The following is a 23122-nucleotide window of genomic DNA, read 5'->3' as shown; positions in this document are numbered from 1 at the left end:
TTGGCAATTGGCCATTTACATGTATGTTTAATTTAATAGCACTATGGTCACTGCTCCCAATCGATTCAACAACACTTACATCCCGCACAAGGTCCCGGTCCCCACTGAGGATTAAGTCCAGGGTTGCCATCCCTCTGGTCGGTTCCATGACCAACTGGTCTAGGGAATAGTCATTTAGAATATCTAGAAATTTTGTTTCTTTGTCATGACTGGAACACATATGCGGCCAGTCTATGTCTGGGTAGTTGAAGTCACCCATTACTACCACATTTCCTAGTTTGGATGCTTCCTCAATTTCATATCTCATCTCAAGGTCTCCCTGAGCATTTTGATCAGGGGGACGATAGATCGTCCCCAGAATTAAATCCCTCCTGGGGCATGGTATCACCACCCACAACGATTCTGTGGAGGAGTCCACCTCTTTTGGGGTTTCGAGCTTGCTGGATTCAATGCCTTCTTTCAGGTATAGAGCAACTCCGCCACCAATACGTCCTTCCCTGTCCTATAGGTTATACCCAGGGATAACCGTATCCCACTGGTTTTCTCCATTCCACCAGGTCTCCGTTATGCTCACTATATCAATGCTCTCCTCTAAGACCAAGCACTCCAGTTCTCCCATCTTGGTTCGGAGGCTCCTAGCATTAGCGTACAGGCACTTGTAAGCAGTGTCTCTCTTCAAGTGTCTTTGGCACTTGTGGTTTGGCCTGTGGTAATTTTGCTCTTCTGAATTTATATCCTGTGCCCCTGCTCTCACAATGCCTACTTCTAGGCCTACCCCTTTTAAAATTTCATCATTTCTTTGGGCTTTATCACAGGGGGGAGGTTTATTCTCAACCGGACCTTCCTCAGCTCCTGTCGGGTTTCCCCCCTCAGTCAGTTTAAAAGCTGCTCTGCTACCTTTTTAATTTTAAGTGCCAGCAGTCTGGTTCCATTCTGGTTCAAGTGGAGCCCATCCCTTTTGTACAGGCCCGGCTCATCCCAATATGTTCCCCAGTGCCTAACAAATTCAAACCCTTCCATCCGACACCATCGTCTCATCGACGCATTGAGACTGCAAAGCTGTGCCTGTCTGGCTGGTCCTGCACATGGAACCGGTAGCATTTCAGAGAAAGTCACCTTGGAGGTCCTGGCTTTCAGCATCCTACCTAGCAACCTAAATTTTGCTTCCAGGACCTCACGGCTGCATTTCCCCATGTCGTTGGTGCCAACGTGCACCATGACCACTGACTCCTCCCCAGCACTGTCTACCAAACTATCTATACGACGGGTGATATCCGCAACCTTCGCACCAGGCAGGCAAAACACCTTGCGGTCTACATGCCCATCACACACCCCACTGTCTATGTTCCTAATGATCGAATCACCCACTACAAGGATCCCTCCACCCCCTGGAGATATATCCTCGGCACGAGAGGAATGGGTCCCTTCTAAGGGATCGTTTCCCTCTTCCTCGGCTGGATGCTCTCCTTCCCTGAGACCATCGTTCTCCATGATAGCAGAAGAGCTATCATCCTTGGAGTGGGACACAGCTATAACGTCCCTGAAGGCCTCCTCCACACACCTCTCTGCCTCTCTCAGCTTTTCCATGTCCGCCACCTTGGCCTCAAGGAAATGAAGTCGTTCCCGGAGAGCCAGGAGCTCATTGCACCGAAAGCACACCCACGACTTGTGTCCAACAGGCAGATAGTTGTACATGATGCAGGCGGTGCAAAACACTGGAAAGCCCCCACACACCTGCTGGCTTCTTACCTGCATAGTTTTGTTTAAGGTTTATTACGTCAATGGGTTAGAAACTGTGGTTTAGTTGAGGTCAGGGAATAGACGGGCAGAGTGGGGGCCCTGGCCTCCTCGCCCTGCTGCTGAACTCGCCTTGACGCTTTGTCAGCTGGGGCCTTGACGCAAAGACTGAGCTGATTCTCTCCCTGTATGTATTGGTGGAGTTTCCTTTTCCCCCTTCTCTCCGACTGGAATTTAGCTTTGTTTACAGTGTCCCCTGAAGCTTTCCTGTAGGGTGGTGTTGAAGACTAGCTTTCTATAGGCTTCCTTCTCCTAGGATCTGTCTCCTAAGATATAGGTTCTTTCAGGATTTGGCTCCTAGCTCAGGGTGACCTTAGGCTGCCCTTATTACTTATTGCCAGAGCTTGGAAAAGTTACTTTTTTGAACTACAACTCCCATCAGCCCAATCCAGTGTTCATGCTGGCTGGGGCTGATGGGAGTTGTAGTTCAAAAAAAGTAACTTTTCCAAGTTCTGCTTATTGCTCTGAGCTGTTTTAATTCAATTTAATAATGGAATAAAAGGGAGCTACTTACCCTCTCTTTGCTCTGCTGCTTAACTCGCCTTGATGCTTTGTCAGCTGGGGCCTTGATGCTTCATCAGCTGGGGCTCCCAACAAAAGTTGGTATGGGAAGAAACTGTGGTAGGAATTGGAAAACATGATTTTCTTTTTCAGGAATCTGTGTGAGAAATCTGGAGCCTTCTCTGAGGAAAGCAAGGCAAATCGTCTGAAAGAAGATGGGCGCTTCCTGGCACAGTGGAGCAGGAGCCACCATGAAGCCTTTCAAGAAGCCACCATTGAGTACTTGCAGGGAGTGGCCCATATCTGTCTGTGCATGGATAGGGCTGCAGAGCTGCTCTTTGAACTTCATGGAACTTCAGGTAAGTAGGATTATGCTAACCAAATGAGAATGCAAAGGTACCAAAGAAATGGTGTATGAAAGAGTTCCTGCTGATAAATGAATTACAGGATGGGTTTGTCCTGTCCATCTACATTTAACAGAAAAATGAAACTGCTTTGTACTTCTGTAGTCTTTTTTTCTTGCCAGTAGAGCGTTCTCTTTCACATGCAAACGTTTGCAAGACCTTTGCTCTTCTTAGTGCTTCTAAAAGTGTTAGATATAATTAGCTTAACATACTTAGGAAGCAATATCTCCTTTCCCTTCCCTCTCCAGATGGTAGTAAAGAAAGAAGGAACACTACCTGCAAATAGTGAAGCAGTTCTGTGATCAGAGTCAAAACGACTGGTACAGAGTTTACCTTGTCCGAACATTTACTAACCTATATGGGACGGAACTCACACAGAGGCTTTCCAATAAACCGACGTTTAACTGGATATTTCCAGCAGAAATAATTCAACAGGTAGTACAGTTCAGTCTCTAGCACTTATCAACTTGTTGATAATTGGGCAGTAGTTTGGAAAAAGTAGAGAAGGTCAAATAGCATGGATGTTAAGAGGGATTTCTTTTTTTAAAGGAATGTGTTTTGCTTAGGTTGAGATTCGATACCCTAAGTAGGATGTGATATCTTGCCCAGAGAACTGTGATAAAATGGAATCAAGAAATGACCAGGCAGGCAACTTTCAATGATGCTTTAAGTACAAAGAATCCTACCTTGAACCAGGGAATTTATATTGAATAACCCATGTATCTTATATAGCAATATGATATTCATATAATTTGCTTTCATATTTGCAAATAGTTTTTTAGAAAAATGGACTTTTCGGTGCTTTGTTCCTCAGAGATATCAGCACAGATTGATTAATTCCTGGTGCAAGGCAAAAACTACAGAGCAGTATGTGATGCTTTGGTAAAAGCAATGATAAAATGCCAGGCAGATGGCATTGCAGCAGCCTTGAAGGTACAGCCATTTATTCTAACCAGCACAGCTTTTCCATGTTGCCTAAAGAGTATCATCTATTGATTTTGTAGCATTTAGAACTTCATATATTCCTGGTGATTTCCCCTCCCTCCCTTCATTTGTATATCTGGGCTGGCTTGCTTACTGTTGATGCTTTTTAAGTTGTCCAAGGCCCAGACAAACATCTAGCTGTGTTCTCCTATTTTTCTCTTAGGGCTTATCAAATGACAAACCATTCTCTCATTGACTGGAATGTCAAGGATAGCAAAGTAGGATCTGACCTTAAATGCACTGCATGTCATATTAGAAACATTGGTTCTACATATCAGTGATTTATTTGTTTACTTCCCTGTACCATTCTGTAGTGTCCTTCACATGCTATCTAGATTGGGGTGGGACTGCTGCCTATTTGAGAAATTTGGCAAGTGGGGAAATGCCATTTTCCAAAATCTATTGGTGACAGCTCATGGATCTTACTGACTACCAAACTGAAACAGTGTCAAGGAACCTATTCATTTTAAGCCACAAATATATCTTATGTATGGATGTATGGATGGATGTTTGGACTGGTGCGCTAGTGTCCTGCCCAGAGTGCGAGTCATGAGATGAAGACAAGGATGAAATTAATTTTTGTTTTATTAGAGTAATTGAGACATCAAAGGCAGCACATTTCATAGACCTTGCTACGCTAACTCACTACTATCCCTAACTAAGCTACCTAAGCATACTCTGCAGAGTGTGAAGAAAGGTGACTCAGCACCCAGGTCGGGGGCACTGCCTTAAGTAGGAAAGGTCTTTACCCGTAGTCTCTGACTCCTTCGAAGACTCTCCCTCTGGCCAAGGCGCTTCTCATGATGTCTCGCATGGGGCAAAAGGGGGAGCATCTCCGCCGGCTCATCTGACAATACAGACTCGATAGGTGCTGGCTTGGCTTCAGGAGGCAGGACTACATTTGAAGTTTCAGGAGGGGAGCTCAGGAGAGTTGAAGTTGGCGAGCATGCACCAGGACATACTCCAAAGGTTCTGTTGAGGCGTCTAGAGGTGGCATGAAGTCTTCTTCAGCGGGAGAACTGTCCATTGGAACTGGCACAGAGTCAACCACACCCCCTCCCCCATGGACCTTGAAAGTGTCTACACCCCGATTCTTCCCCTTGCTGTAGCTGAGGGATCTGCATCTCATCCGGCCCCCCTCCTTGATTCCCCTGAGGGAGCTGGGGCTCGACAGTTAGTAAGAACCTTTGTGATCTAGTACCTAGTTTTTTTCTGTATTAATATTCATGACTGTTACTAGCCATAGATGGAAGTTTCACTATTGGTAATCTCTCTTTTGTCTTCTTCCCCTCTGCTGCCCCCTTCTTGGTAATCTGTAAGCCCTGCCTGATTGCCTTAAAACTGAATTGGAGGGAGAGAGAGAAATTAAAAACACAATCCTCTGTGTCTGCTCAAAAGTCCCACTGACTTATAGCACAATCCTAACCATATCTACCCAAAAGTAAGTCCTATTGAATTCAATGGGGTGATGAGACACTACAAATAAAAAAACAACAAAGCTGGGAAAGCAGACATTTCCACCCCACCTCACATGTTTGATTGCTACATTACACTCCTGATGTTTTACAACTAACAAGTCTCTTTGCAAAGTGTTAAGTTTGCATTTGCCTTTTCTTTTTGTGGGGGTGGGGGAATTCTTTAGAACCCACTCACATTTACTGTGTTGTCTAATCTTCAGAAAATATCTTTAGGGAATACCTGATGATCAAATGCCACTAGCCAGAGAGAAGAAAACAGCAGATTTTGATTCGCTGGTGCCCAATCATCAGTCACAGCTTTGACTTCACTTATTGGCTAAACGTGGTGTGCTGAAGCCGGCTCACATGGGCTCACGAGAGCCGATTGTTAAAGTTTCGAGAATTTTGCGAGCCGTTTGTTAACAGAGTGAGCAGGGGAAGTCTTCTGCTCCTCTGATTGGTGGATGAAAGGCATGAGCCAGAAGCATGGGCTTCTGGGCAGAACTTAGAAAAGTTACTTGTTTGAACTGCAACTCCCATCAGCCCAATCCAGTGGCCATGCTGGCTGGGGCTGATGGGAGTTGTAGTTAGGGTTGCCATATTGCCCGGTTAGCCAGGTTTTACCTGGATTCTTTGCATGCCACCGGTGCCCGTTTAGCCCCTTAGGTGGCCCGGATTCTCAGCTTTAATTAAAAAAAAAATTAAGTTTCTAGGTGGTCCGGTTCTTGACATATACATAAAAACGTCAGCCACCCCCCGACTGTTAAATCTTTTTTTTAAACAAATCTGTCCTGTATAGTACTTCGTAGCTCAGTCTAACCCTGCCCGTTCAGGACTGCAGCCAATCAGTGTGAAGCCAGTTTGGTTGACCTGGGCAGTGTCTAGAAAACCTCATTGCAATGCCAGAAAATGGTGATCCCCCCCCCCCGTTTATCTGAAAATCTCATAAATTGGGTAAGTATATACATTTCCGTTTTTTCCCCTCTTGTGTGCAGGAGTCAGATCCTGGGCAGTGTTTTCAAAACCTTCCCAATACTTGCTTTTCTGGGGGTAAAAGCATGCTAATCCCATATGCCCAGAGTAAATCCCATTGAATTCAATAGGACATACTTTTGAGTAGACATGGTTATGAATGTGCTGTAAATTAATGGGACTTTTGCGTGAATGTAAAAAAGAATTGTGTTTGTGTTCCAACTCTTTCTGTTCCTCTCCAGTCCTATTTTAAAGCAAGTAGGCAGGTATTACAGTTTTTATTCTGTTGGAAACTAATACTGATTTTTCTGCAATGACCAACTGGTTTGACAATAAACTATTATATGGGCTGTATGTATTTATACATCTGCAGTGTGTGTGTGTGTGTGTGTGTGTGTGTGTGTGTGTGTATGGAGTCTTTCCAACAACCCTGTGAGGTAGGGTTGGGAAACCAAGGCAACTCACAATAAGAAACAAATCCCTTTAAAATCCAATAACCATAAAGCAAGAATAAACAGTTGGAAAACAGCCTAAAGAGACATGATTCTGAATTTTGGGTTGGGTGAATGAAGTTTATTTATTATTTGATTTATATTCCGCCCTTCCTCCCAGTAGGAGCCCAGGGCGGCAAACAAAAGCACTAAAAGCACTTTAAAACATCATAAAAACAGACTTTAAAATATATTAAAACATCTTTGAAAATATTTTTTAAAAGCTTTTAAAAAATCTTTTTTCAAAAAAAGAAAAGGCTTAAAAACATATTAAAAAGCAATTCCAACACAGACTCAGACTGGGATAAGGTCTCAACTTAAAAGAACAAGTTGAAAGAACAAGTTCCTTATCACTTGAGGCTGTAGTTCTCTGCACGCTTCCCAGTTTGAGTAAGCCCCATTGAATGCATTGGGACTTGCTTCTGAGTAAACAAACATCGGATTGCACTATAAATATGTTTACAGATCGTGTAATTCATAAACATATTTGAGAGTCATGTTTATATAAATATTTCTTCATACTGTGTCCCAATAAGTATTTGATTTCACACTATGGTTGTAGATGATTTTTTCCTCTACATTTTAAGTGTGCCCTTCTTCCTGGGGGTGGTCATGGTTCTCCGTTGTTTTCATCCTGAGGGGAGGATGGGCTGAGAGATGGTGAGTAGCACATTTAAGGTCTTTTCACCCCCCCTTTTTTATTTGTATTTATTTTATATTTCTCCAATATCTTCCCCTGGCTGTTTTTATGTATTTTAAATATTTTTACATTAAATAAATAGGAAATCATAATTGTGAACCTCCCTAAAAGCAATTTACCTATCCTTATGTTTTGGCAAAGTGATGGTGTGAAGGCATGCTGGTAGAACAAGAGACCATGTTTGTGGCATGTTATAAGGTGTTTGAGGACTTTGTCACACATTACTTTTTGAGACCTGTAGATTCATGTTGGAAAGAACACATGCACGTATTGAATGGTGGCTTGGGTGCTGTTTTTTCAGTCTACGCTGCATGCGTAGGGAAGGTGATACATCATCTGGCAGCTAGCTTCATAACGTGAGAATGAAAAACATTTGGATCACCATTCACTTGTTTACTTTTCTCACTATTGAGACCACTTCCTATATTACTTTTTCATACACAGAAATTTAATCTTTGTATAGGAAAAAGTATTTTGTAAAATATGAAGGACAGTGGCTGCCCAGTCAGTATAACCACTGTACAAGGTCTGCTCAGCCACTGTAATTACCTTTTTGTTTTGAGTGCCCTGTTGTCTGGGTCTTGGTTCAGGTGTGTATCCAACTTTGATGTGCTTATGGAAGGGGTGTGCAAGTAGTGCCCCCCCCCCCAAGTGTGGAGGCTCGGACAAACATTGTGTTATGGAAAACCAAAGTCTGTGTGAAAGTACATATTTGGGAATGCCATCAGTGTAATCCTAAACACACTTAATAAATAATATCGAACTTGCACGTCACAAAATATTTTACGGTCATGTCCATAAGCACCAGCTGGGTAGTCGCCCAGGGGGTCTTAGTCCCTCTGCTTTTTTGGGAGCAGGGTCCCTATGTCTCCAAGCATCCTACAATGAGCATGAAAAGGGAGTGTGTTAGTCACTGAGAAGAGTCTTCTAATATGCTTCCTTGCCTTTCCTGCTGACTGGAGCCAATCAGAGTGAAAGGAGGTGAGTCAGCCACTGAGAAGACTCTTCTCAGTTGCTAACGCTCTCCACTTACATGCTGATTGGCTCCTAGAGATGTTTGTTGTTGTGAGAGAATGCATTAACAAAGATCTCATTTTTAATCCAGGAGCAAAAAAAGGTGTATGTGGCTGCAACTATCATGAAGGGACTCTGCACTTCTGAATTTTCTACTAAACAACTGATAAATACCTATGTAACTTTGTGTCTGGAGACTTATTATTAAGAATCACTTTCCATAATTGTAAGGAGGTATGTCCACACGCATGGCACCTAAATGAGGGGTGAGAGCAGCATAGGGACATAAGCAGATGTCTTATACTAGGGGTTCCCAAACCTTTCTTCTACATAGACCACTTGAAAATTGCTGAGGGTCTGAAAGTATCTGAAAATTTACCATGGGCATATGCAAGATAATTAACTCCCATTAGTGATAAGAGCAAGAATTTATAATTATTATTTTAATTAAAACAAGAAGCTTATCAGTACTTTGAAGAGGTTGTTCTTGTTGTTGTTATGTGCCTCCAAGTCGACTATGACTTATGTCGACCCTATGAATCAGCGACCTCCAAGAGCATCTGTCATGTACCACCCTGTTCAGATCTTGTAAGTTCAGGTCTGTGGCTTCCTTTATGGAATCAATCCATCTCTTGTTTGGCCTTCCTCTTTTTCTACTCCCTTCTGTTTTTCCCAGCATTATTGTCTTTTCTAGTGAATCATGTCTTCTCATGATGTGTCCAAAGCATGACAACCTCAGTTTCATCATTTTAGCTTCTAGTGACAGCTCTGGTTTAATTTGTTCTAACACCCAATTATTTTTTTGCCTATTAGTGAATTTCTCTACTTTTTAAACTGGGAGGTAAGAAATGGGATCCTGTGCAAGCTTGCTGAGAATAGATTGATCATTTGCATGTTTATTGAGTTCAGTGGGATTTACTCCCCTACAATCATGCTTAGGATAGGTGAAACTGACCACAGGGGATGGGGAGGAGGAGGGAGGGGAGGAAACACAGAGGGTAGGATTGGGATGGGAGCAGGAAGGAGGGGGAGGAGGAGAGGTTTGATCATTTGCATGTTTATTGAATTCAGTGCAATTTACTCCCATGCAATCATGCTTAGGATAGATAAAACTGACCGGGGGGGAGGGAGGGAGGGCTGGAGTGGGCAGGAGAGGAGGAAGAAGGAAGAGGGGAGGGAAGGAGGAAGGGAGAGGAGAGGGGAAGGAGGAGAAAAGCAGGTCTGATCATTTTCATGCTTATTGAGTTCAGTGGGATTTACTCCTATGCAATCATGTTTAGGATAGGAAAAACTGACCAGGGGGGAGGGGGAAGGGGAAGGGAGCGTATTGGGGGGAGGCAAAGGAAGGGGGAGCAGAGGGCAGGTTTGATCATTTGCATGCTTATAGAGTTCAATGGTATTTACTTCCGTGCAATCATGCTTAAGATAGGTAAAACTGAAGATGGGAAGGGGATGGGGATAGGGAGGGATGGGCAAAGGAAGGGGGAGGGAAGGGGCAAGAGGGAGGGGATAGGTGGGAGGAGAAGGGAGGGTGGGTTTGATCATTTGCATACTTTTTGAGTTCAGTGGGATTTATTTCAGTTCAATCATGTTTGAAAATGGAAATGGACTGCCTTCAAGTCGATCCTGACTTATGGCGACCCTATGAATAGGATTTTCATGGCAAATGATATTCAGAGCTTGTTTTCCATTGCCTTCCTCTGAGGCTGAGAGGCAGTGACTGGCCCAAAGTCACCAAGTGAGCTTCATGGCTTGTGTGGAGATTTGAACCCTAGTCTCCCAGGTCGTAGTCCAACACTGACCTGGGGGAGGGGGGGAAGGGGAGAAGATTGGGTGGGTGGGCACTGGGCGGAAGGGAAGCCCCTTTCCAAAAGGAAAACATTGTGAACAGTATCATTGCTTTTTAGCATTTCCCCCACCTTTTCATCTACAGCAGGCACATGTAGCCTCCCACTCAAATTTACACCGAAGCTGTCTCTGGCCACATCCACACCAGGCCTTTACTTCACTTTGGACAATCATGGCTTCTCTCAAAGAATCCTGGGAAGTGTAGTTAGTGAAGGGTGCTGAGAATTGCTGGGAGATGCTCTGTTCCCCTCACAGACCTTCAATCAGAGTGGCTGACTGTTAAACCAGTCTGGCCACTGGAGCTCTCTCAGTGGAACAGGAGTCTCCTCTCAGCACCCTTCACAAACTACCAGGATTCTCTGAGGGAAGCCATGACTGTCTCATGTGAAATCAAAGTCTGGTGTGGGTGTGGCCCCCTGATTAGGCAAGCCAAGCAGCTGTGAGTCTGGCTTTTAGAACTCTGACAGTTGGTTCTTACTGAGCATGCCCAACATTATCATTGGGTGCCAGCCAAAATTTCTTAAATTAATTAAAAATCAGCCAGATATTTTTTTAACTTTTAAACTGCAGAAGATGAAGGTCAGAGTATGGGGCAAGGTCAGTATTAGGATTACAGGTACTCTGTGAACATAGCTGATTTTTAATGAATTTCAACAGATCATGAGAACTCTGACAGAAAAAAGTCCAAAAGGGCTCTGCGTTTTTTCCCTCTCTTTTTACTCTTTGAACTCTCTATTCTCTCTGTTTTGTGTATCGCCATGAAAATTGAGAGTGTTGTTAAGCAAGCATTTTTGAGTTCAGGACTATAAGTTTTATAAGGTTTTGTGTTGAAATGAGCTTATGGGAAGCATCAGAATGGCATGGGGGCAGGGCTGGAGCTGGTGTGTTCGGTGCCCCCCTGCTAATTATAAATTGGCGCCCTTACCTTTTATAATTTTTTTGGTTCATTTTTCAATTCAAATGTTATAAAAAATGTAACAAGGCAAATAAGGACAAATGAGAAAATCATTATGGAGTAGGAAAATGTTTTGTGTGAATACTAAAATAAAGTAAAAAGAAAACAACCTTTTTGTATTGCCTTTATTTAGCAAAAAGATACATAGTTACACAAATTTAGCCATATGTGCTTTCATGTTTGTGAACTTATGAATTAGTTCACTAATGTTTAATTGGGAACACACATTATGCCTGGGCAGCCATTTGTGTCCCCTGCCCGGCCCTCAAGCAGCACTGACCAAGCCATCCCTCTGGCTTCTATTCTTAGTCACAGCTGGCCAGTCAGAGATCCCTCCCTTCAGTCCAAGCAGGAGGCAGCTTCCTTCCAGCTGCCACTGGAGGAACATGAGGGTGGATATGCCTCCCTCCCCCCAGCTTTGGACACTCAGAACAAAGGCATATGCGATAGACCTCTTGACTTGGAGAAGAGAACTGCTAGCAGTGGTTGTGTGTGGGTCGCTAAATGCTGTGTGTGTGTGTGTGTGTGTGTGTGTGTGTGTGTGTGTGTGTGTGTGTGTGTGTGTGAGAGAGAGAGAGAGAGAGAGAGAGAGAGGGAGGGAGAGGGAGGGAGGGAGGGAGGGAGGGGGGGTGGACGGGCAGTACATGCAAAACTTTAACATGTGCATGTAAAACATTAAGCTGCCAGGCAGAAAAAGTCAGCTGAGCCTTCATCCTGATAGGCTAGTTTTTAACATGCAGGATTCCTCTCGCCCCGTTGTTAATAATTCCATGCAGGGATGGCCTTCCAGATATGGTGTCAGACTCTAACCTCCATCATCCCTGACCATTGGCCATGGTGTCTGGAGCTGATGGCCGCTAGAGTCCAAGAACATTAGGAAGGCCACAGGTGTAACACACACACACACACACACACACACCGGTTGAACACATGCTGCCACCTGGAGAGTTGGAGTCCAGGAAAAAGATTTCCCCTATGGTTGGCTTAGTTACCAGAAGCCACAACAGAAGCATATTAACCTACCTTATAGGGTCATCAAGGCTAGTACTGCCAACACTGACTGGCAGTGGTTATCCAGAGCTTCAGGCAGAGAATCTTTTCCAGGCCTTGCTACCGATGCAGGGGATTCGCCCTGCAACCCTCTGCTGCTCTGCTGCTGGTAAAGAAGGCCCCAGCCTGTAGTGTCCCCCCAATAAAACTGGGAGTGGGGGAACCTATGGCCCTTCCTGGGCTCCAAAGCAGGTCCCTTGGTGGGGGAGGGTAACTGTCTTTCTCCCCCCTAATTCCCCATCCCCCCCCCAATAAATAATTAAATTTACTACAGAAAAAAAAGACCTGAACTTACAAGATCTGAACAGGGTGGTTTATAACAGATGCTCTTGGAGGTCACTGATTCATAGGGGCGCCATAAGTCGTAATCGACTTGAAAGCACATAACAACCAGGCCAAGTGGTGGTTTTACCATTGCCTTCCTCTGAGGCTGAGAGGCAGTGACTGGCCCAAGGTCACCCAGTAAGCTTCATGGCTGTGTGGGGATTCGAACTCTGGTCTCCCAGGTCTTAGTCCAACACCTTTAGGGAACATTTAATCTAGCTTACTTGCTTCTGGCAAGAAGGGTTTACGTGCCCTCAGGCCAGGCCAATTACCAGAAGGCCATTGTAGGAAGAAAGGAGTCTAGTGTTGCAGAGATGTTAGATGGAAGCACAGATGGATGCCCCTGAAGGCAGCAATTCTAAACATGCTTATTAAGGAACTAAGTCCCATAGAACTTTAGAACCTACTTCTGAGTAGATATGGCTGCAGCCGTGTTAAGGACAAGGGAGGGCATTCTAGGCATGCAGTTGGCAACTGCCTGTTAGCATTGTGCTGTTGCTGAGACTTGACTGGGGAACTTCCACAAAGTTATCCATAGGCCACTGCAACTATGTGTTGGCTACTGTTCTGTCAGTCTCTATTCAAAGAAATTGAACAATCACAATTACACAATTACCTCTAGGATTAAGGTAAAGGTAAAAAAGTGAGGAGAGAGAAATAAAACCAATAGCATCAGGTTAGAAACAAACTTAATGCCAGATCAGTCACAGTCTTCAGAAGGCTATTGCTGATGGCAACATTTACTATAGTATTATACCACTTTAAACAGTCATTGTTGTTGTTAAGTGCCTTCAAGTTGATTATGACTTATGGTGACCCTATGAATCAGCGACCTCCAAAAGCATCTGTTGTGAACCACCCTGTTCAGATCTTGTAAGTTCAGGTCTGTGGCTTCTTTATGGAATCAATCCATCTCTTGTTTGGCCTTCCTCTTTTTCTACTCCCTTCTGTTTTTCCCAGCATTATTGTCCTTTCTAGTGAATCATGAATCAATATATCTATATATCTATAATTAGTAAGAAAGCTGAATGATGTATGTAAAGCATTTTTTCTCTTTCCCTTTTCTTATTTATTATTATTTTAGTACTACTTTGTAATTTCCTTATCCTTAATAAACATTATTTTAAAAAATATTATTAATAATAATGATCATTAATTAACTCTGCACAAGTCTCTATGCACTTTCACAAAATTGCTTATGGGGGAGCATGGATGGTTTGAAATGTGTTTACTTTGGAAGGAACTATTTGGAACAAATGTCCCTGGCCAGCCAAGGGAGGAGGGGAGGAAGACAGAGGCCACCACTCAGCTGCTTTGCGTGCCATGGAGGGAAACAGGTTCTTCTCCCACTCAGTGCAAGCACGCACCCCCCTCTCAGCTAGCAACCATCGAGGAGAGTATCACCAAGCACAAACGGGGCAAGTAGCCACGAAGGGCGGGGGAAACAGGTTCTTCTCCCGCTCAGTGCAAGCACGTACCACCACCCCTCAGCTAGCAACCATCGAGGCTCACCAAGTACAGCAGATGGATCAAGTAGCCACGAAGGGCGGGGGAAGCAGCTTCTTCGCCCGCTCACTGCAAGCACGCACACACACCCTCTCAGAGCGAGCTGCCCAGAAACCCATGCTTCTAACACATGTCTTTCTCCCACCAATCAGAGCAGCAGAAGACTTCCCCTGCTCCTCTGTTAACAACCGACTTGCAAAATTCCCAAAAATGTAACAATCAGCTCTTGCGACCCGGCTCCAGCACACCACTGCCTCCCACCCCCCAGATCCCCTTGGACCCAGCCAGCATAGCCAAGTGGCCAGCCAGGGATGACGGGGTTGTCCTCCAACAACTCCTGGAGGGTACTGCACGTGCCCTGCTGGTGAACATCCTCCTCAACGGTAGCGTCCTCTTGCAGTGGGGCTGGCCTCCCTTGCTAGCCGAGGAGCACCTCCGGCGCCCCTCAATCATTGCGCCCTCCTGGACTTCCGGGAAGGGTGACTTCACTTGTGCCTGCTTTTGAGACGGGCTCCCGCCTCAGAAGAAGCTTTTTCAGATATAAATCAGTCAGAACATTTTTTTTTTGACTGATGAAATTTCTCCCAGGCAGGGAGAAACGTAGAGATCAACCTCAAAAGCCTGTTTTTGTTGGGAGGACTGGATTTCATTAATTTATGAGAAAAGGTCCAGCCAGCAATGCCGGACGGACTTCCGAACAAGCTCTATTTGATTAATGCGACACGTTTATCTTTTCTTCAAAGAGAAAACGGACTAACAGGCAAGCACCCTTCTTTCTATCTTTTTTTTTTACTTGGTTTAAATTGTTGCAGCAAAAAGAGATTGGTCAAATGAATCAGCTTTAAAGAACTTCTGGGTGAGCTATAACTCTTCTCTGTTATTCACGAAATTAACAGCTTATCTCTGCTTCTATTGCAAAAAGCTGTCCTGGAAGTGCATTCTAAAGATATAAACAGAAGAGGGATTTCTATTCCGAGGAGAAAAAAAATAAAAAATATGAACTTTGGAACATTATATTGTCTGGGACTATTCTCTTTCTGGTCTATTTTATTTTGACGAATCTGCTTCTTCACGACGCCACTAACTGTTTTGATGCTGGGAACTAAATTTGTTTTGTATTCTTGAACATAGAGAGATAAGGCAGGCTGCTCTGTTTATACTGTGATGTCATCAAGCCTGGAATATTAACCCAATTGTTGCTGAAATAAGAAGTGGTTCTTCTTTATTTTTGTTTTGTTTTGTTTTCGTGGTTTTAAAAATGGCAATCAAGAAAGTGGCTGAGAATCTGGAAGTAATTATGTTTCAGAAAATAATGGATGAGATTGAGATAACGAAACAAACCCTGCGACAGGGCAGTAAGGAGCTGAAAATTGAACTGAGCAAAATGACGCAGGAGCTTAAAGAAATAGGGGATCCTGTGAGAGAGGAGAATGAGATCAGAGATGAGAAAAGAAAAAATAAAGGGAAGATACAAGCCCTGGAGATTGGAACAAATGTGGAATTGGAAAAAGATCTGGAGTTTATGGATATTAGAAATAAAATCTACTGTTTGGAATTTAACGTTATCTCTGAAGAAATTAATGAAGATATTAGAGATAAAGTTATCAATGGCTTGGATAATTTTCTGGACTGGAATGACGTGATGGAGCTTGATATAGAGAAAATCTATGGAATTAACTGCAGCCATGTGACAATGGAAAAACTCTCAAGAGATGAGCCAGTGCATTTTGTAAAAAAGAAGAACAGAGATATGACTTTACAACAATATTTCAGCAACTTATTCAGAATTGATGGCAAGAAAATATTTGGGATAGAGGAAATTCCCATCAGACTCTTATATGACTATGGCTATGACAGCAAGATTATTATGGAATACTGATAATGGAAGATTGGACACTGAAATTACTGGACTTAACAGGACTATTGAAGATGGAAGATGGAATTAATATGGATAATGGAATAATGGCTATTGAAATTATTGGACCTAACAGATTTTGATGAGATGGATTAATCAATATGTTTATTTGGACTATGGTTATGACAATAAGATTATTATTATTAACGAGATGGGTTAATCGATATGTTTATTTGGAGAAAAATTGATAGATATATTTCTTAAAGAATTGAAACCTCTCTTTGACTTTTTGTGGAAAGAATAAAGTAATGTTTATGAGATTTGATGATTAATTAAGATAACTACTGGAGGAAAGTGATTTTATAATATAATTTAAGAGACAGGATTGTTATATATTGTAGACCTATAACTGATCTGCGACAAATGGGAAGTCAACATTTTATTTTTTTTGTTTAATCATTTTTGTTTTGTTTTGTTTTTTGTCTTTGAATGTTTTATGATTTTGTTTTGTTTGTTTTATGAAAATTTGAATAAAAATTATTGTAAAAAAAAAAATCATTGCGCCCTCCTGCTGTGCTTACCTTGCTTACCGTGTTACGCTGGCCTTGTTAGAAATGCACAACACTTTCTATTTGAAAGGTGCTATTCTGTTTCCTCCTGAAGGGCTAGACTGTCATAAACATTTCCTTTGTTTGAAAGGAGCGCCTATTCTTACTGGGTGACATTCCCCAAATTTCCATAGGAGTCAGGAAGTCTATACCTTCAGGTTTGCAAGATATGTACTCAGAGGTCACAGAGGGCTGTCTCCCAGGAATCCTTGCTGTTGCCAGATTTCCAAACTCTGGTTCACTGAGATGAATCAAAGATTAAAAATCCTCAATATTTGATTCCTCATTACACCATACTACTAGCAGAAACCACTAATGATTTAAAATGAATGCTGATGAAAGTTAAAGAGGAAAGCACAAAAGCAGGACTACAGCTGAACGTCAAAAAGACTAAAGTACTGACAACAGAAGATTTATTTAACTTTAAAGATGACAATGAGGACATTGAACTTGTCAAGGATTATCAATACCTTGGCACAGTCATTAATGAAAATGGAGACAATAGTCAAGAAATCAGAAGAAGGCTGGGACTGGGGAGGGCAGCTATGACAGAACTAGAAAAGGTCCTCAAATGCAAAGATGTTTCACTGAACACTAAAGTCAGGATCATTCAGACCATGGTATTCCCGATCTCTATGTATGGATATGAAAGTTGGACAGTGAAAAAAGTGGATAAGAGAAAAATCAACTCATTTGAAAAATGGTGTTGGAGGAGAGCTTTGCACATACCATGGACTGCGAAAAAGACAAATAATTGGGTGTTAGAACAAATTAAACCAGAACTATCCCTAGAAGCTAAAATGATGAAACTGAGGTTATCATACTTTGGACACATCATGAGAAGACATGATTCACTAGAAAAGACAATAATGCTGGGGAAAACAGAAGGGAGTAGAAAAAGAGGAAGGCCAAACAAGAGATGGATTGACTCCATAAAGGAAGCCACAGACCTGAACTTACAAGATCTGAACAGGGTGGTTCATGACAGATGCTGTTGGAGGTCACTGGTTCATAGGGTCGCCATAAGTCGTAATCGACTTGAAGGCACATAACAACCACAAAATCTCAATTTCTGTTAAAATCACCATGTCAAGCACAAGAACGGGCTGGATTAAATCCAGATTAATCCAGATTAAATACTAATTGTATCCTAGGAATTCATTCCTAGCCATCTCCATTCCTCTGTGTGTGTGTGTGTGTGTGTGTGTGCATGCGAATGCACAAGCACATAAAAGTACATTTAAAGAGTACCAAGGGATAATTAGAATTCTGAGTAATTTTAAATATATACTTACAGGTTTGGGGTTGAGATGGATGATTTCTGTGGTTACCCTTCCAGCCTCTGATTTGGAACCCTGCCCCTGGAGGTGGGCTCTGCAGCTGAGAGGCCTGCTCTGTTGGTCAGATGAGTCTCTGTTAGTCTAATAGAGTGGCCAGGTGGGCTAATGGGTCTATCAAGTGCCTATTAACTGGAAATGGGCCAGGGAGATCCTATTGTTATTGAAACTCTTAAGGAGAGCCCCCCCCCAGGGCTTAAGAGAGGCTTGTGCAAGATCTATTGAACTACTGATGTTTTGAACCCCTCCATCTTAAGCTCAGGTTGGAATGTGTGTAAATAAACAAACCATATTTCATAAAGACACCACAGCCTCCGTTGACCTGCTTTCCAAGGAAACCAAACCTTGGGCAAATGCAGGGAGCCCTGGAGATCTCTCACCACTTGGAGATTGGGGTGGCGTAAAACTATATAACCCTATCCATGAGAACATCTGCATGAAGATCCAACCTAAACTCCTAACATATTTGAACATTTGAAGATTTTTTAAAATTTGCTTCCTGTTCTAGTAGGCCTGTCTTTGAAAATCATGCCTCCCAGGCCACATGTAGACTTTTTCTTAAACCAAAACTTCCTCTGACAACTTGCACCTCTTTCTTAATCAGATTTATTATTCATTCTAGATCTGCAGTGTTACAATTCAAATCTGTCAGCTCTTTTATTTTCTCATTTGTTAACTGCATTTAAAAAACACATTTGCTAGGGCCATCCAGTGCATACAAGCAATAAATTAGGATGGCCAGATTGCAACCTGAAGTTTCCACATTATACAACAGGATTCAGATAATCCCTCCCCCTTTGCCATTTTTCTAAGGTCCCAAATTGTTTCACCTATAGTGTCTCAGTTTTCATGTGATTAGATGTAGAGGGTGATAATCAACCAAATAATTGTGTGAGCACATGGATTAGCTCTAGTGCGATAGGACTTCCACATACACCCCCGTACACACCCCACACCATTCCTAAATTTGCTATGGAACATTCATCTTAGCACTATGTTGAATACAACCCAAAGGAATTAAGAAGCCACAGCTATTAGAATAAGATGGAAAGTTGAAGATGTACAGTAGTGATATGCTGTGAGGAAAATGGATGCCATCTATGGGATTTCTAACAATGCTACAGGGAACACCAAACACACTGATGAATGTCCATTTAAACGAGCCATTCTAAATACACTTATTAGAATGCAAATGCCATTAGATGGAAAGGTGAGGGTGTCCTCAATGGGATGCCAGTGATTCCCATCTGTCCCAGAGCTTCTGCTGGGCAAAGGGCACAGATGAGGGCATCTACGCACAACCAAAATAGACAAAAACACACAGGAAAAAATAAGTAACTGGAGGTGCCCACCGCACATTCTGCTCTGGGCCAGGACAAATCATACACCCCAGGAAAGGGGAGCGTGTTTTCTATGAGGTGCCAGTGCGTCCTGCCTGGCCCAGATGTCTTGCTGCTCAGAGGCCATGGATGAGGGCATCTATGCACAACCAGAATGGATAAAAAGATGCAGAAAAAAATAACTGGGGGTGCCTACCCCACAATCTGCTTTGGGCTAGGACAAATCATACACCCCAGGAAAGGGGAGGGTGTCCTCTATGAGATGCCACTGTTTTCTGCCTGGCCCAGAGCATCTGCTGTGCACAGGGTATGGATGAGGGCATCTACACAAAACCAAAATAGAAAAAAAAACCCAGAAAAAAATAAGTAACTGGGGGTACCCACCCCATAATCTGCTCTGGGCCAGGACAAATCATACACCCCAAGAAAGGGGAGGGTATCCTCTATGAGATTCCACTGCTTTCCACCTGGTCCAGAGCTTTTGCTGGGTGCAGGGCATGGATAAGAGCATCTATGATCAATATAAATATGCAAAAATAAGTAGACAAAAGAAGTAACTGAAGGTCCCCACCCCAAAATGTGCTCTGGGCCAGGACAAATCATACACCCCAGGAAAGGGGAGGATGTCTTCTACAAGATGTCACTGCTTTCCACCTGGCCCAGAGGTTCTGTTGGGTGCAAGGCACATATAAAGGCATCTATGCACAACCAAAAGAGACAAAAAGCGAAGAAAAATGTATCTGTTGGTGTTCACCACAAAATCTTCTCTGGGCCAAGACAAAACACCCCAGAAAATGATAGGATGTCCTCTATGATACCCCAGTGGTTACAGCCAGTGCTTATGATCTATGTGGAATTTTTAATGTTTAATTTTTGTATTGGTCTTCCCTGTTACTTACCTTGTTGTAGCTCTATTATTATTTTAAAAAGCCATTGATGTTGGTAACAGAAGGACCGGTGGCAGGGTCAGCAGTGATTACTTGAAGAAGATGTAATTTCATAGATGACACTCTAAAGTATGCATGGATGGCATCTCATAGAGCACACTCTCCCAGATGCATGGAAGTATTATTTGTGTTGCCCCAAATTATCTTTTAGGATGGGCATCCCAGTTCCTTATTTTCTTTCCTCTTCATATTCACTATTTTTCAAATACATATATGCCCTTGTCTGTACAATACATACAAAAGAAGCTCTGAATTGGGTGGGAACTCCCTCCCACATGCATGGATGCATGACTTGTAGTTCCCAAAGCATGTTTTGGGGTGGGAACCCATGGTTCCTTATACATGTTCTACATTGCTTGTTGTGCATAGATGCACATATCCATTTATTGTTTCCACAAGAAAATCCATGCCAGGCAGCATGCGGTGGCATCTCGTTGAGGACACTCTCCCCTTTTCTCAGGTGAATGATGTTTAATGGCCCACAGCAGATTTTGGACTGGTCACTGTCATGCGACCACCCGCCTCTCAAGGCGCGAGGACCATCCTTCAGACCCAATTCCCTCCCTTAGGATAATTGTTCTGGAACCCAAATACCAAATTCCCCCTTGCCAAGGCTGTGCAAACTAACACCAACCTTGCAAGGTAGAAAGTAGGCTGCCACCACCCCTGTCACTGGTTCAGCTCAGAGCTAGGGGAACTCTGAGCCCAGAAAATAGGTAAACCAAGGTCCTATAAGACAAGAGCCAAATTTACACTCCTTGTCAAGAAACCTCTGGTAAAACCGCACAAATTAGAATTAAGCTTTTACTCCTTTTCTCTTTTGGTAGTTGTATAGCGGAATGGTCGAGGTGCTGGATTCAGAACCACCCTTACCCCAAATGAACACACCGGGTTAAATAGAAGGAGCTTTATTCAAAAAATATAAGTGCACATTAAAATGTAGCAGCAAACAGTTCTTTAAGACCATACACCCAAACAGGGGTTTAGGTATACATAAAAGAATTTCATTCACACAACAAGAAAATAACAACCTAGCTAACCTATCTACTTACATAAGAGGTAGTTGGTTGGAGTCTCGTCTCTTCTTAGAGAGAGTAGCATCAGTTGCAAAGCAATGGAACCCTGCCTAGGTAACCTCTCCTAGGCACCAGTCAGAAGGAACCTTTCGGGACCTTCCTCAGGGAACAAAAGCTATGGGTCTCAAGCCCTATACTTAAGGAAAAAGAAACCCAACGGTCCAAGATTAATTAACCAATCAGGAGTTTTCTGATGTAATCCTTTTCTAGATGTTTCTCCACTTTTGCGCGCCTTCCAGGCCCCCCTCCCAACGGTGTTTCAATCTTCACAGGCTAGGATGGCCTTGAGTGCCAGGCTCCTACTGATTAGCACAGATAACCAGGTGCTTCTGTTTAGGCCTCCCTTAACTGTCTTCAGCTGGAAACCGAAACTTAACATTTTTACCCTTTCAGAGGCCTGTTTTTCCAACAAGAAGGAACTCCCAGAGTTCTTTGCACTGAGCCATGATGTTACATATAATTTTAACATTTCATAAAAATATACAAGTTCATGACAGTCACCACAAATTACATATTTTTCTCTACTTACTCTGCATTATTTTAGTTCTGCATAGATGCCCGTATGAGTACCCTGCACCAAGCAGAAACAATTGGCCAGGTGGGAAGTACTGGCATCTTGTAGAGGACACCCTTCCCCTTCCTGGGATGTATGAATTGTCCTGGCCCAGTGCAGATTTTGGAGTGGGCACCCCCAGTTACTTTTTTTCTGCATGTTTTTGTCTATTTTGGTTGTTGCAATATGCCATTATTCATGCCCTGCGCCCAGAAGCTCTGGGCCAGACCAGAAGCAGTGGCATCTCATATACACCCTCTTTTTCCTGGGGTGTATGATTTCTTCTGGCCCAGAGAAGATTGTGGGGTGGGCACCCCCAGTTACTTATTTTTTTCTGTATGTATTCCTCTATTTTGGTTGTGCATAGATGCCTTCATCAGTGCCCTGAGACCAGCAAAAGCTCTGGCCCAGATGGGAAGCACTGGCATCTAGTAGAGGACACGCTCCCCTTTCCTGGGGTGTATGATTTGTCCTGGCCTGGAGCAGACTGTGGGGTGGGCACCCCATGTTACTTGTTTTGCTTGTTTGTGTCCATTTTGGCTGTGTGTAGATACCCTCATCTGTGCCCTGCGTCCAGCAGAAGCTCTGGGCCAGGCGGGAAGCACTGGCATCTTGTATAGGACACCCTTTCCTGGGGTGTATGATTTGTCCTGGCTGAGAGCAGATTGTGGGGTGGGCACCCCCAGTTCCTTATTTTTTTCTGCCTCTTTCTGTCCATTTTGGTTGTGTGTACATGATATTATTTGTGCCCTGTGCCCAGCAGAAGCTCTGGGCCAGGCGGGACACACTGGCATGTTATAGAGGACACCCTCCCCTTTCCTGGGGTGTATGATTTGTCCTGGCCCGGAGCAGATTGTGGGGTGGGCCCCCCAGTTACCTATTTTTTATTGCTTTTTTCTCTTTTGGTTTTGTGTAGATGCCCTTATCTGTGCCTGGCGCCCACAGCAGCTTTGGGCCAGACGGGAAGCAGTGGCATCTTGTCGAGGACACCCTCCCCTTTCCTGGGGTGTATGGTTTGTCCTGGCCCAGAGCAGATTTTGGTGTGGGCACCCTCAGTTACTTGCTTTTTATGATTTTATGACATCATTATGCATTTATGACCATTTCAGAAGCCTGATGATTTTGACTGAATAAATTTATTGTTATTCCTAATGGGGAGAGTCCCCCAATCATAGCAATATATCATACGGGTACCCCAACATCTATTTTGGGGATCAGAGACATGTTAACTTTGGCTTGAAGCTGTCAACTTTTCTTCTTTTTCAGTTTTGAACTTTCAAGCAAATAAGGAACTGAGAACCAGGAACCAACTTCAGCGTCGTGTCTTTTCTTATGTCCTCAGGCAGCCCTGAGCTGCGCCAAAATTAGTTTGCAAACGGAGATATGGGGAAATTTGTCAATAG

At 43.3% G+C, this 23122-nt stretch overlaps 1 long non-coding RNA gene across 1 annotated transcript; it reads right to left on the bottom strand.

Annotated features, from left to right (window-relative positions):
- Window positions 1-2317: 2317 nt before the first annotated feature.
- Window positions 2318-21290, bottom strand: LOC133382124 (uncharacterized). The gene is made up of 3 exons (XR_009761802.1): window positions 21143-21290; window positions 17762-17860; window positions 2318-2413 (listed from the first exon to the last, which is right to left on the bottom strand). It is a non-coding gene; the product is annotated as an uncharacterized LOC133382124 (long non-coding RNA).
- Between the last annotated feature and the right edge of the window lie 1832 nt (window positions 21291-23122).

This window comes from Rhineura floridana, chromosome 3 (genome assembly GCF_030035675.1).
Source record: "Rhineura floridana isolate rRhiFlo1 chromosome 3, rRhiFlo1.hap2, whole genome shotgun sequence".
Taxonomy (NCBI): Eukaryota; Metazoa; Chordata; class Lepidosauria; order Squamata; family Rhineuridae; genus Rhineura; species Rhineura floridana.
Note: the sequence above shows the minus strand (reverse complement) of the source record. Positions and strands in the feature narration are given on the sequence as shown.